Source organism: Peromyscus californicus, unplaced genomic scaffold (assembly GCF_007827085.1).
Source record: "Peromyscus californicus insignis strain IS unplaced genomic scaffold, ASM782708v3 Scaffold_9__1_contigs__length_137607984, whole genome shotgun sequence".
Classification (NCBI taxonomy): Eukaryota; Metazoa; Chordata; class Mammalia; order Rodentia; family Cricetidae; genus Peromyscus; species Peromyscus californicus.
The window spans coordinates 136856331-136871433 of record NW_026294617.1 but is presented as its reverse complement, the minus strand read 5'-3'; the positions used below and the strand labels follow the sequence as shown (position 1 = coordinate 136871433).

Below are 15103 nucleotides of genomic sequence, written 5' to 3'. Positions count from 1 at the left end.
CCCACCTCAAAAAATATATATAATAAAGAAAAACAAAAAATATAAGAGGAAAGAGAAACTAAGAAGAAGGGGAAGAGATTTATGGCTAAATAACCCTGGGAAATGCTAAAACTATCCCATTGTAGAAGGCATTCTTAGTCTTTGTACTAACAAACATAAAAAATCTCTAAGAGGAAGTACAGAGGGCATATTTCCCAACCTGGGAGCACTTTTGAGACATATACTCATGAAATGTATCTTGTAGGAGAATGCATTATATAGCTTGGGAGATAGCAGAATTTCAGGTGCTATCGGCAAGAGGAAGGTGAGGGAGATAGCTATGTAGAACCCAGAAGCTTTGCTGCTTTATCTAAAGCAGAAAGTATAGGCAGCTGGCTGCTACAGCTTCCAGTTAGGTCAACCTTGGCTGAATGTGTCTCAGGAGCTCAATCAATACTTACAGGATTGAATTAGAACAGAGAATACAGCACATCCTTTCCTCTCACCAGAGGTGGCACTAACTGCAGAATTATTTAGAGACACACTTTGTGAAGAACTATGTTGGTGACACTTTGATGGTCTCTACAGGCAACAAAGGGACATGGTGTAAAGTTCTCTTCCTCTACAAAATCCAATAGAAAAATTCTAGAGCTTTCCCTCCTAATCAAGATCATCTCCCTTATTTAACCCCAGCCTCCAATTGTGACTTAAATCTTTAAGCTGTTTGTTCTCAGATTTTCAGAGGAAGTCTAGTTTGATACTTAATTTCATCAAACATTTATATGATAGCTCACTTTGAAGACACAATATTATACTTTAAGATTACCCAGAGATATTTGCAACATTGCAGCTCATATTAAAGTTGCAAACTCACAAAACTTAGGTGAAAAATATATTTTCAGTTTGTGCAGTTTCTCATATTATCAGGTGAGAGATAATAATAGCAGAATATCAATTCCAAAAACAGCATGAAATCTAATCTACATACCTTTGAACTTATCCATTCACCTTTTCAGTTTTGAAGAAATAGTAAAGTTTTTCCCCAGATAATAGTCTAAAAGAATAAAGACACATCTCTTTGCATGGTAATTCTAGCTCCCAGAATATTTTAAATATGTATTTTATGATTAACTCTGACTATACAATGGGAAGGTGAATGATTGGCTGACTTCTTTACCACATTAGTGGAAACTAAACCTCAATGATAGTGATTATTAATGAGCATAAGTCTGTTTCTTAAATTTATGTTTTTTTATTATTTAAAACAATTTTTAAATTTAAAATATCTTCATCATATTCTTCCCCTCCCCTGAGACCTTCAAGAACATCTCCTCCTTCCTACCCACCAAACTTTAAGTTCTTTCTCAAGAAACAAACAAAAACCTAATACAACAACAAACTCCCCCAAAACCAAGAAAATATAATAAAATACCACCCACAAAGAAAAAAAGAAGAAAACAAATTACAACCAAATAAATCACCCACAAAAAAACTTGTGGAGTCCATTATGTGTTGATCAACTGCTCCTGAACATGAGGTCTGTCTGGAAGTGGTTGATATACCTAGTGTCACTCCACTGGAGAAATTGCTTTTCCCTCTCCCAGCAGGTATAAGTGACAGTTTAGTTGTTAACCTTTATCTTAGTGGTTAGGTTGTCATTCATCCATTTATTCATTCATTTCTTTTTTCAAAATATAACAAAATATAATAAGATAAAGCAAAACTATCATATTGAAGTTGAACAGAATAAACCAACAGAAGAAAAAGAGCCCAAGAAAAGGTACAAGAATCAGAGACTCATTCATTTGCACATGTAGGAACACATAAAAATACTAAACTGGAAGCAATGACATATCTCCAGAGGACCTGGTGCAGACCTGTGCAGGCCCAGTGCATGATCCTTCAGTCTGTGAGTTCATATGAGCTTTGCTTATGTTGATTTAGAGAACCTTGTTTTCTTGGTGTCCTCCATCCCCTCTGGTTTTTACACTCTTTCCACTTCCTCTGACTTCTTATTCTATAGAATTCCTTGAGCTCTGAGGGGAAGGATTAGATGGAGACATCCCACTTAGGGCTGAGTGTTACAAAGTCTTTCACTCTCTGCATAATGGTTGGCTGTGAGTCTCTCTATTTGTTCCCATCAGCTGCAGGAAGAAGCTCCTCTGATGATAACTGAATGAACATTGCTGTGGAGCAAACTGAGATAATGACTGTATTATAATTTTGGACTAAGAGGATGAAGATAGATCAAACACTATCCCAATGCTCAGATTCAACTATGGTCACAGGAATCTATCCATGATAGGCAAACTAAGTCTGTAAAGGAAACACATTGGCAGGCTGGCCTCCAGTGCTGAGAAGTGTTTTGTCTTCCAGGTGTGGAGAACCCATGCTGGACATGATTCTAGGCAACAGCTCCCAACTTCTCTGTGCACTAGAACAGCCATTCTAGGCTATACCAACTGGGTTTCTGGTTTAATAAGCAAGGGTATACCCTGGGAATTCTCTTCTGAACACACTATATTGAGGACCACACTCTTAGGGCCTGTGATTTAGGAACTGATTAAAGAAGAATCTTGGAAGTGGGGTCAAAGATTCATCATTAAAGGACAAAGCTTTAATGAGGACTGGAGATGGTTATCAAATTGTCTCAACAACAATAATATAGGAAATTATGTGAATGTTTTCATAGGTTCCATTACTACTTCTCCAAGATGTTGGAACCAAGGTTTTAGAAAAGAAGAAGAACTGTCTAACAGGAAGTTCAGGCTGATCCCAATTAATTTGATTAGAAATGTGCCATTTCAGGAGAAATGAAATGAAAATGCTGCTGATAGGTCCACTTCAGCTGTTTCCATACTGAGACATGATGGGAATTACTTGGGGGAAAGAGGAATACTTTGGCCCCCTTCACTTACTTCACTCAGTGTTGCTTTTCTTTTGATTAGCCTTCCATATATTTAGTTCTTTGTGATAATTCATTACCTAAGAATATTCTGGAGTCAAATGTAATTTTGCCACATGGAGATAAACATAAAAACAGAAATCAAGGATTTGGCACATTTAATGGGGTTTCTTTGTAGTTGCAGTCACAACTTACATGTTCTGTATTTGTTAGAGTGAAATTTCCTTTGTGAGGCAGTAATTCTGGGATGTTGTTTTCATAGAGAAAATTCAAATAAGACATAAACATAGTTACCTCCTAGTGAACAGGTTATATACAATGATTCCTAAGGGCTTTGTAGTGGTTGTAAATAGGTTATCCTTCTAACTGGATACTGTATTCATGGATATTTTACTTTGTTTGCAAGGACCATTGGGTAATTAGTACCAACAATTTTAAAGCTCACATGGTATTTGTCTTATTGGTCTCCTGATATTTTGTAAATGTTTTCATTCATGTAACAATATTTGCTCTCCCTGTTCTAGCATGCTTCTATAGAAGGTGTTGGAGGAAACATGAAACAACTGTATATGGAGATGTTTAGACAACTATGCACTTACCAGAGTGATAATGGTGGAGTCAAAAGAAAAACGTTGTTGTAATTCAGGTAATTATGTTCAAAATATGCTTGGTTAATAAATCATACACAAAACAATATCTGTGAAAATTTCTAGATTTAGAAGTCCCAAATTAACATTTCCAGTGCAACACCTGAAATTTGTCTTTTTAGCTAGTTCCCGTGGGATTCGTTGTAGTCATTTCATTTTGGGGCATTTGTAAACCACAGCTTTAGGCTCCATGGCACCTGTGTGCAGTCTTATTTGACACACTTGGCTAGGGACCCTTGTCAACACCCAAAGACATGGACAATCAAGAACAGCCTAAGCTTAGTATTCATCTTCCAATTGCTACTTACATTTGTATTGTTTTATGGCTCCCATTCCCCCATGCCTATTCTCTCTCTCTCTCTCTCTCTCTCTCTCTCTCTCTCTCTCTCTCTCTCTCTCTCTCTCTCGTGTGTGTGTGTGTGTGTGTGTGTGTGTGTGTGTGTGTGTGTGTGTGTTTGCATGTGTGTGTGTGTTTGCATGGGTGTGTGTGTATGTTATGTGTGTGTGTGTACAGAAAAAATTCAAGAGTATGGTTTACAGAAAACCACACTCAAGGAGCACATATACCAATTATAGTCTTTCTTGCACGTTGCACATTTAAGAAGGTGCTGTGGTCTATATATTTTTAATTTGAAAATTCTCTTCTCAGGAACTATTGACAATGTAATAATATTCAGAAGTGCCCCACAGAGAATATATAGAAATGGGTCATTAGAGTCAGATTTGGGTTGTAGATTTACTTGTGACTCTCTACCCCTTTCTTTCATGTTTCCTCCTTTTGGACAGTGACACCTCTCCTTTGCTTATACTACCATTGTATTTTAGAAATTCACAATTTGTTTGATTTAACAAGTTCTGCATAAGTCAGCTTTCTGTTAGTGTAATATTAGGGATAATCAACTTAAAAAGACTAATGTATATTATGGCTCATGGTCTTGGAGGTCCCATTCTACCTTCAGTTGGCCTCTATCTGGAGCATGTTGAATAAGGGTGAGAAAGTAAGAAGGGAAGAGACCACACAATAAGGCCTATCTCTTCCAATTTCCAGCAGTACCCACTTCCAGTAACACCAACATGAGGATCAAGCCTTTAGGAGGAGGGTTTTGGGGAAAACCTTCCCAATCAGAGAAAGTTCACAGATGAAGGGGAATTAGTTTCAGAGTGAATTTTATCCTGAGTCATGTCTTCATATGATTAAGATGAAATTTAAGTAAGACTGGACATTTGACATTTTAGTTGAGGGTGAACCAAGTCAAGATGTGGAGAACAGAATTAATATATTTTGCATCTGAGGATGACATGAAATTTGAGGTGACATGGTAGATGGTTTTGCTTTGAGTAGCTTTGTTCCCTCAAGTTCTAGTGTTCCACCCTAATTACTAATGCTATGGTGTAAAGAGGTAGGCCTACTAGTCAGGGACAAGAGGAGCAAAGTCTTTATCAAATAGTTCTAAGGAAGTCAAATTGCCTCATCTTTCATGTAGAGATGCAAGGATAATTTGACTATCTGCTACCTGCAAAAGGGTCCTTCCTAACATGACCACGCTGGACTGCTCAGCCTCTAAAACTGTGAAAAATAATTTCTGCTGTTTGCAAGACATGAATCTACGTTGTTGTGATAACTATTCAATACACAAAGACAGATGACATTTAGCATTTCAGTTCTGTAGAGATAATACAGTTGCTATGGCACATACAGAGAATGTGAGAAGAGGGAATGATTCAATTACATTATCTTTGCAGACCTTCAAAATAACATGTAACATCATCATCCCTGCATTTAGACACAGGACTTGACTCTTAGTGTAAATATCAGTACCTGTTAGTCATGTTGTGACAGCATCAAATCTCAAATCCATGTCTTTTTAACCCAAATCTTATTATGTAATAACTATTCAAATTTGTTTCTGCTACCATAAATACTAACGGTAGTGTGATGCACTCTAAGGAAAATGCAGCTGTGGAGAAGCAATGCTGGCCTGAGGGTGGGGAGATGGCAGGTTATATGCACAGAGCCTACAACAACGAGCATCATTGTCTCCAAGGACAGGCCAGTAAAGTTAACCTCAGCAAAGTTATTTTAGGTTCACTAAGCCATAGTATTCTTATCAGTAAAATGGATATAATTACAATACTTATTCACATGTTAAAATATAGGGCTGCTCTAATATATGTGAGAACTCTGTGTAGAGCAAGGAGAGTGAAATTTCACCCCCAGGTTGAAAACAGTGTGAAGCTTCAGATTCTCAGCCTTTTTATTAATTTTTTTTTGGTAAAACAAGACCATCTCCTCCTTATATTAATGATATTTTATATTTTATATTTTCCATATGACTTAATGATCTTGATAAATGTGATTTTTAACTACATGATTAAAAGTAGCTTGCTTTTATTCTGCCATAGAAGCAGACTCTTGCTGTTGAAAAGCTCTGGATTTTTAATTCATAGAGGACTTGGATCAAGTGCCTCTACTATCATTCTCTAGCTGTGTGAATTTACATAATTTATGAGATGAAGCTCTTAGCCATAAAAGCAGTTAATAATATCTATGCTAGTAGTTGTGAAGATCTATTATTAAAAGGATCTAATAGTATGTGAACCACCTACCAGTTGGTGGAAATGTAATTTTTAAATGTTTTTAGTGAGAAGCAAAAGAGACACAAGGAGCTTAAATGAATAATGTCTTTGTCTCCTTGAATTGTTATAACCAAATACCCAAGACCCAATAGCTTTTAATTAGAAACTTTTCACAGTTCTGGAGACCAACAAGGCCAAGATCAGTGCCCTAGTAGATTACATGTCTGCAGAGGCTTATTTCCTATTTCTTGCTCCATCCTCACATGTTGAAAGGAGTGAAGGGCTTTATTCTCATGCATGAAAGAGTCACATTCATTTCTGACCTTTTTACTTTCCCAAAGACCCTTCCTCCTCACAACATCATGGGGAAGAATTTCAACATAGGCCTTTGGAGGAAACCAAACATTCAGACCACAACAGATGAGATTCTAATTGTTTTTTAACAAACACTCCTAGGATGATAGTGGTTGACTTTAAATCAACTGTTCAATAGTTATGTCGGAAACTATGTCCCACTAATCTTTGATATTATCTTCCATTCTCATTCTAGTTTTGGTCACTTGTAATGACAAAATGACTTAAACAGCACCAGACTTTCAAAAAGCAAAGAAGAAAAATGAGACTTAAAATTCTCTCTGAGATTGGCTTTGTATTCTAAACAGCACTGTCTATTAGTAAAGTAACCTTTTATATGTCACTGGGCAGAGCTGAGTCACATGTCTCCCTGTGTAGAATAATCAATATGTGATCTATACAAGATAGACGGAGCATCACCAAAGAAATAATTAGGGCTCCAATAGTCAAGGGCACAGAGTGGGAAAGAAGGTCAAAGGGTGTGAAGTAGATCACAGACATATGTGCCATACTCAACAAAGGTTGCTTTTTCTCTCTCAATGTGAAATAGAAATGTATAAATTTACAAATAAGAAATATCCTTCTGTAGCATAAGTCCTAACTGGTTTTAATAAAAACCCAGAGCCAGATATCAGGGCAAGTGCTGAAAGATCAGAGAGCAATAAAGGAGCAAAACACAGTCACTCTTACCTCATCAACTCCTCAATGGAAAAGACTGAACTCCTGTCTCCTCCCGCCTTATATTCCTTTCTCCACCCAGCCATCACACTTCCTGTCTCAACCTCCCTAGTGCTGGGATTAAAGGTTTGCGGGCCTCCCAAGTACTTGGAGCAAAGGCATGAGATCCCACATGCTAGGATTAAAGGTGTGTGCCACCACTACCTGGCCTCTATGGCTAACTAGTGGCTGGCTTTGCCCTCTGGTCTTCAGGCAAGCTTTATTTCTTAGAGCATACACAAAATATCACCACATCCACCTTATTTTATGAATTCTGATATGTGGTTATGAAACTCAAAATATCTTATATGGCCTCAGAAAATGTTTTAAGACAAGTGGATATTAAAATAAATTATCTTACTAATTTAGATCAGATTTTTATATAGCATTCCAGATAATGGATTTAAATCCAAATATTAGAATATATTAGTACCAGCTAGTAGGCTGCTTTCATCAGTCCTGGCCTACAACTTACTATTTGATAATAGAGCTATATGGAAAGGTAAAGTTTGCATTGAGGTTCTTCCCAGAATTGTATTAGTCAGGCACATTAACTAGATGATGGACAAGCTGGAGCTACACCAAGCTGTCATAGATTGCCTATGTTGTTTGGGGAGGTTTGGCTTAAATATCTGGACACTGCTTCATGATAGAACTATGCCGAGCTAAGATGTGAGTGAGGCTCATTGATACTTGTAGCTAGAGTTTTCCTGCCTGGCCCACAGTCAAGACAAATCTCTGACACCCACCAGTCCCACAGCCTCTCAGATCCAACCAAGTAAACACAGAGACTTATATTGCTTACAAAGTGTATGGCCATGGTATGTTTACCGCCAGCTCTGGGAGCTATCATGGGTCGATGCTTTTATCCAAGCAGCATGTAGCCCAGAAACCTATTTTTTTTTTGTTTTGTACTAGCAAAGGCTAAATCCACCATGCAGCTTAATGTGCCACTTGCAGAGGCCTCATTCCTGCCATACTACAGATTGAGCGCACACGCCAGGAACCCACCATAGTAACTCAAACACACAGGCTGCCGCTAAACTTGAGAGAGACAACTAGGAACTATTTTTAGCTCTATTTTAGAATTTTTTTCTCAGGTTTTAGGTGGAAACTCTTGCCACCATGTTGGGTGCCACTTATAGCTAGAGTTTTCCTGCCTGGCCCACAGTCAGGACAAATCTCTGACACCTGCCAGTCCCAGAGCCTCTCAGATCCAACCAAGTAAACACAGAGACTTATATTGCTTACAAATTGTATGGCCATGGCAGGCTTCTTGCTAACTGTTCTTATATCTTAAATTAATCCATTTCTATAAATCTATACCTTGCCACGTGGCTTGTGCCTTACCGGCATCTTCACATGCTGCTAGTCATGGCTGCGGCTGGCAGTGTCTCTGACTCAGCCTTCCACTTCCCAGAATTATTCTCTTCCTTGTCCCACCTATACTTCCTCCTGCCTAACTACTGGCCAATCAGTGTTTTATTTACTAACCAATCAGAGCAACACATTTGCCTTACAGAACATCCCAAAGCAGATACTTCCAGCAACCAGTCCCACTTCTTTTGCATTCCTGCCTTAACACCTCTCTCTGTACATAGAACTCTTTATCCTCTGTAACACTTCTAAGAAGGCTGTGACTTCCTTTTACTAACTTTTTGAACACGTGATACTTTCCTGTACATAACATATACCCTGGTAACTAATTGATTGGCTATTTTATGATTATAGTTTGCTCTCTCTACCCCAATAGAGTGTGAACCCCATCAAGTGTTGCATGCTCACCACCAACAAATGCTTGATACATAGCAGATAATCTATAAATATTTAGTTTTGAACATGTATCTTTAGAACACACCAATTAAGATATGTATTTGAAAATCCAAGTACCAGCACATAGAGAATGGAGTGGATTTAGATTTCATAAAATACATCCCAGAGGAAGCATTTTTAAATGGAGCTTTTTCTAAGCATTTAAAATAAGACTTTTTTTTTTTACCAGAACTCAATCCACATTGCTTTTCAAGACCCCACAAATACACACACACACACACACACACACACACACACACACACACACACACACACACACACACTCCACTGCACCTTTAGCACAAAGTCATATGTGACAAAGTCTCTGTGTTTCTCATTTCTAGGCATAATTCAAAGACAATTATAAAATAAGAAAAGAAGTAGGAAACAAGAGAATAAAAACGAATTAGTTCTAGAATGGCCAGCAAACAAGCAACAGAATATCAACAAAAAAGATCAGATGTCTTGGGTAAGACCCTAAATAATTACATTCCACACTTACTCTTGAGTCATTCTGAGACATGAATCTCAGAGAGCACCAGAATAAGTTTTTCTCTGTGAAACAAAATGAATATGATGATTGCCAACTATATTGGTATCACTGTGCAGATGTACAGTGATTATGAGACATGCAGACCCTATGCTTGCTGATAGTGGTTGCTGTCACTCCCTGAGCAGTCAATGTGCACCATACATTATGCTATGTCAGACAGAGTAGAAGATGGAATAATAGAAGCAAGATGAAAGAAACCAAAGGATAGATGGTATGGATTTGGGTATGGAGACACTGGTCCATCTATATGCTCATGGTGTGATATGCTGGCTGGCCTAATTTTTGTATGGAACTCTTTGATCCATTACAGGAAATTCCTATAGAACTTTTATGTCCTAAGTATTTTACATGTGAAATCATTTCTTCTCTGAGCCAAATAAAGTCCAGCACATAGACAAAAGAAGAACTCACTCTGATGTTGTAGTCCTGTTCCTTCTCTGAGAGGCAAGGGTCCTCATCTCAGACATCCATGAGGAGTCTTCAGTGTTCCAAAGGAGTCAGTTTTGAAAGCACTGGTTTCATCCAATCTCTTTATTGTATAGAAATAAAAACTGAGACCAGTTGAGGTATACGCATTCACAAAGCCACATACAGTAACAGTCCCTGCCTCCTTGGAGCTAAGCAGTGGACTGAACTCATGGTTCTTGAGGCAATGTTCAACTGGGACAGTCTGCATACCATTGTTTGGAGGAAGCAACTTTTAAATCATATATTTCATCACACACTTAAAATTGACATTCCTGTGGAAGGAGACAAAGAGTCTACATATACCCTGACTGCTTCTAAGAAAGGTTGCAAGGCAGCCCCAACTGTGTATAAACAATGGCCAGAATAAGCGGGCTTTAGCGCTGACTGTGGGGGGAGTTGTGCTGTGCCACACAGTCCTAAAGAAGAGCTTATCCCCTGTTCTGTATTCTGGGAAATATATTCCCATTTTGACAGATGTTCTAATTCAACAATTAGCAGTGACTATGACATGCAAAAATTACCAGTTGCTAAAGCCCCATTTAGTCAGATTGAAGACATGGGTATTTTTACACACAGCAAGCCTTGGACTGTGTAGCTTGAAGCAAACACTTGCCCAGCATTTCTTTGGCTTACGTATTTTGCCACTAACTGTAATTTATTTTTAAATATTCTAAAAATGTGCCCATCGCAACAGCTATTGGGTTGTGGGAGTAAAAAAGAAGAGCATGATGCACCATTTGAAGTATCATCCACTGGAGGACTTCCTCCCCAGCCCTCACTCTCTTGAGAGCATAGGGAATCTGGTAGTCCATAGCAAAGGGCAGCTTGTTAAAGCATCTCAGTTATAACAGGAAAGATCATTACTTCTTTGCCTCTTAGGTGTCCTGGATAAAATTAAGAATGATATTTCATTAGTATCACTATTTCCAGTTCTCTCTGCATTCTTTTCCCACCATATTAATAATGGTAAGCCTTTCTCATTTATCCATTGCATGACACATATTTTCTATACAGCCATTTTCCCTTCAGCAAAATTTTGTTTCATGAAAGTACCCACAACCCCAGAGAAGCTAGGTAAAGTGGAGTACACTAAGAGGGACACACATGGATTGCTCCAGGAAGGGGAAAGGGTTAAGATCTCTTGGGCAAACTTCCAGGGGGGAATAGAGAGGAATGGATGGGAGGGGATAGGAGGTGGGGACATGGGGGAGAGATGGGGAGGGAGAGAAATGAAAAAGATATCTTGACAGACTGTACCATTAAGGTGATGGGGAGAAATCTGCAGCTAGGGAAAACCCCAGGAACTCACAAGATTGTACCTAGCTAAGATTCATAGCAATGGTAGAGGGTTCTTGAACTAGCCTTCCTCTGTACTCAGATTGGTGTCTACCCTAATTGTCATCATAGAACCTACATTCAGTGACTGATTGAAGCAGATGCAGGGACCCACAGTCAAGCACTTGGCCAAGATCCTGGAGTTCAGTTGAAGAGAAGGAGGAAGGGTTTTAAAAGCAAGGGGGGTCAGTATCATGATGGGAAAAACCACAGAAATAGTTGACCCAAGCTAATGGGAACTCATGGACTCTGGACTGATAGCTGGGGAGCCTGCATGGGACAAAACTAGGCCCTCTAAGTGTGGGTGAAAGTTCTGTGGCTTGCTGTGTTTGTGGGTCCCCTGGCAATGGGACCAGGACTTACCCCAGGTACACAAACTGGCTTTTAGAACCCATTCTCTATGGTACAAAGCCTTACTCAGCCTTGATGCAGGAGGGAAGGGCTAGGTCTAGCCCCATCATGTTATAACAGCCTGTGTTGACTACCCAAGGGAGGCCTTACACTCTATGAGGAGGGTAAGGGGGTGGGATTGGGGTAGGTGGGGGGGAGCAGGAGAACAGGAGGGAGGGGGAATGGATTGGTGTGTTGAAGGAAAGAAAATCTTTTTTAAAAATAAAAAAATATATATAAAAAGTGCAACCTCAGTAATACGAAATAACTGCAAGATCTCAGATTTGAGGAATCACTGATAACTGTGATTTTCAAGCCTTTTGGATTATACCTATGCAAATAATGAGTAAACTCAAAAATATTATATCCCCCATGAATGTATCAATATGAGCTGTAAAATGCAGTATAATCTTGAACTGTGTTTGCAATATATACTTAAAAATATTAATAACTATAGTGAATGCAAGATTCAAATAGTTTTCTTGACAATTCAATAGTTTTAACCAGCTTTCTAACAAGTCTGACTTGGTTGTCAAATTATACTTGTTTATACGGTTCTTGAACACTGTATGTCAGGTATAAGAGAAGTCTTAGTTGTACCATTTTCTTGTAGTTGAATACTTCATAAATTATTTGTATTATCTGTGCTCTGCAGCTCCTCAGAGGGCATTGTTCACAAGCCCCAGGAGCACATGTAAGGTTTAGTTCATTCAGTATCTAGAAACACTTTATAGAGCTGCTCTAAGTAAATGACTAAAAAGGGCAACATCCCACAAGGCAAGTCTGGAGTTTGGATCACACTGCTTCAATTCCCACCAAGTCTTACTCTTTTAGTACAAGATTGTTTTTCTGACATACAGATTCCAGAGCAGAGACTGCTCCTCATCTAGATTGGGTTTTTATATTAGTATTTTTTTTATCCTGAATTCTTTTGTATTAAAAATTAAAGTTATATTCATCTCCCATCCCTTAATTGCTCATCTTGAGCATTTCATTTGTAAGCTATGATGGACTTGACAGGCAGTTCCCCTACCTTCCATAGAATTCATAGTCTATATTGGATTGAGCGATCTGTGTTGTTTGAGAACATTTGAGAGGATACAGATGCTCAGTGATCAGAAGTCTCTGATACATGGGGCACTGCATCTGAAAACCAAGCTTTTCAAATACACATTTTCAGGTAACACTGTAAATTGCCAGAATGGGTTGGCCAGCCTTGATGTGATGGTGATTTTTAGGTAGCATCTACCTACAAAGATGCTCAATTCTCAAGGTCAGTGGGACTCTTTTTCTGGCATGGTTCCTAATAATTTCTTAACAGGCTGTTCTTTGTCTGTAAAGCTATAATTCTCTAACAGCTTTCTACCCAGTGGCTTGCTGTTATTTTTCTTTTTTCTGTTCATCATTGAAGACTCACACAGGACTTCCAGAGACTACATTAATTCTATAACCAGCTTACTAATGCCTAACAGGTCTATTGCTCAGCATCTTCACATTTGTTGACTATGTCTTTATTGCTGTCAGCCTTGTTATCTCCTGCCTGAATAGGGTTATCAGACACTCCCCCCACTAATGTCCCTGCCCCTGACCTTCCATCACACAAGTCTCTTTCCTATACCTCTGCTACTCCATACATGTCCTCACTTACAAATTTTCAACAGCTTCATCTGTCTATGCCATGTGTGAATCAACTACACAAGCAATGTTCATGTTCAAAACTGTGTGTCCAGTGTGGCTTCTCTAACTTCTTATTCTTAAATTATTTTTCAGACATATGAATCCTACTATTCTTGTAACAAATTTCACATCATCACACCTTTAACTAATCATTTAGCAATGTTTTTAACAAATCCTCTGATTTCCAAAGTCTCTCACAGGTCTGTGTCACATGGAAGGTTGTCTTATCTTTGCAAAGCAAGGTCATCTCTTATCAAATTCTTCAGGGTTTCATTTTTGTTTTCCTATGACACGTTGTTTATTTTCTTTGTCTTAAACCTGTTAACAAAGACTCAGTATATGCCAAACACTCTAAGATATCATATATGAATATATTTCATACTCTGATATTCTTATTGACTCCATGATCTTATTCTTATTGCAAAGAGTTTATAAGTGAAACTCAAAGAAATTGGGTAACTAACAAAAGACAAACTACTATTAATTCTAGATTCACGAATTGAAACAAGCCTTGATTGTAAGCAAATATCTTTGAATTTTTGATGCTTGATAACACACCAAAAAACTCCACAAAGACATGGGCTATATCTTCCTTATAGTGGTGCTGACTGTGTGTGTGTGTGTGTGTGTGTGTGTGTGTGTGTGTGTGTGTGTGTAATGTTAATTATTAGTATAACTGAGTTTATTGAGTTTAATTCAGATGACTTCAGGTATGGGGAGTCAGAAAAGCTGTTGGTCTCTACATACCTCTTCAAGGACCAACCCAACTAGAGTGGTTATTTTCCCCTATGTGGTGCCACAGGGGAGGGTCTGTAGTAACTCAGCCAGGTACAGTATGTAGACTTCAATTTTGTAGCTTTCTAGAAGTTACTGCTTCCTAATCCTGGCTGCTGTGCTATCTACTGCAGCTTTAAATATTCTCTATGATAATGCTGATTAGTGAATAAAGTGGCAATTAACTTTTCAGGGCATAATTTCTATGTCTCACTGAAGTGCTAATGGTAATTGTGTCCCTTCATAGAACCCTCTGTTCTATGCAGAGCAGGCAGCAGTCCAGTACTATAAGCTGCATATTGTGGTACTAGTGCTCAGGACTAATCACCACAAGAACTATAGACTTGACTGCATGAGACCTTCATATAACTACGAACTCTGGAATTGAGTTTGTCATGAACTCAAAGGAAGAATTCTTCTGTGCACTACATTTCCTGGTGCTAATTTCAAAAGAAAATAGCACTATATTTTGTAGGTTGGATCCATTTACCAATGAGTCAGACCCCAAGTGTCCTATATAATCATTTTTATACCATAGTAATTTCTCTGTGTCCTATTTACCTTGCTACATTGCAATCAAAGCCTTCTGCTTCCCACAGTTCCTTAACATTATTTTATTTTTGGTTTTTCGAGACAGGGTTTCTCTGTGTAGCTTTGTGCCTTTCCTGGAACTCACTTGGTTGCCCAGGCTGGCTTCAAACTCACAGAGATCCACCTGCCTCTGCCTCCTGAGTGCTGGGATTAAAGATACATGCTAGCCAAAGTGCATGCTAGCCAAAGGTAAATTCATCACAAAGAAAAAGAGTTTGGATGTTGAGGTTCTAATTTCTAGTTCTATAATTTGGAATAATTAGTCTCTGTGAACCTTTAATTCCTCCTATAGAAATAGAAGAGACTCTCATTTGGTTGTGATGA

At 38.4% G+C, this 15103-nt stretch overlaps 1 long non-coding RNA gene across 3 annotated transcripts in view; it reads left to right on the top strand.

Annotated features, from left to right (window-relative positions):
- LOC128106187 (uncharacterized) overlaps positions 1-15103 on the top strand; it is a 42627-nt gene that overhangs the window by 14780 nt on the left and 12744 nt on the right. For all 3 annotated transcript variants that reach the window (XR_008216619.1, XR_008216620.1, XR_008216618.1), the window contains one exon: positions 3409-3530. This is a non-coding gene — a long non-coding RNA (uncharacterized LOC128106187). The remainder of the gene's footprint in view (positions 1-3408; positions 3531-15103) is intronic.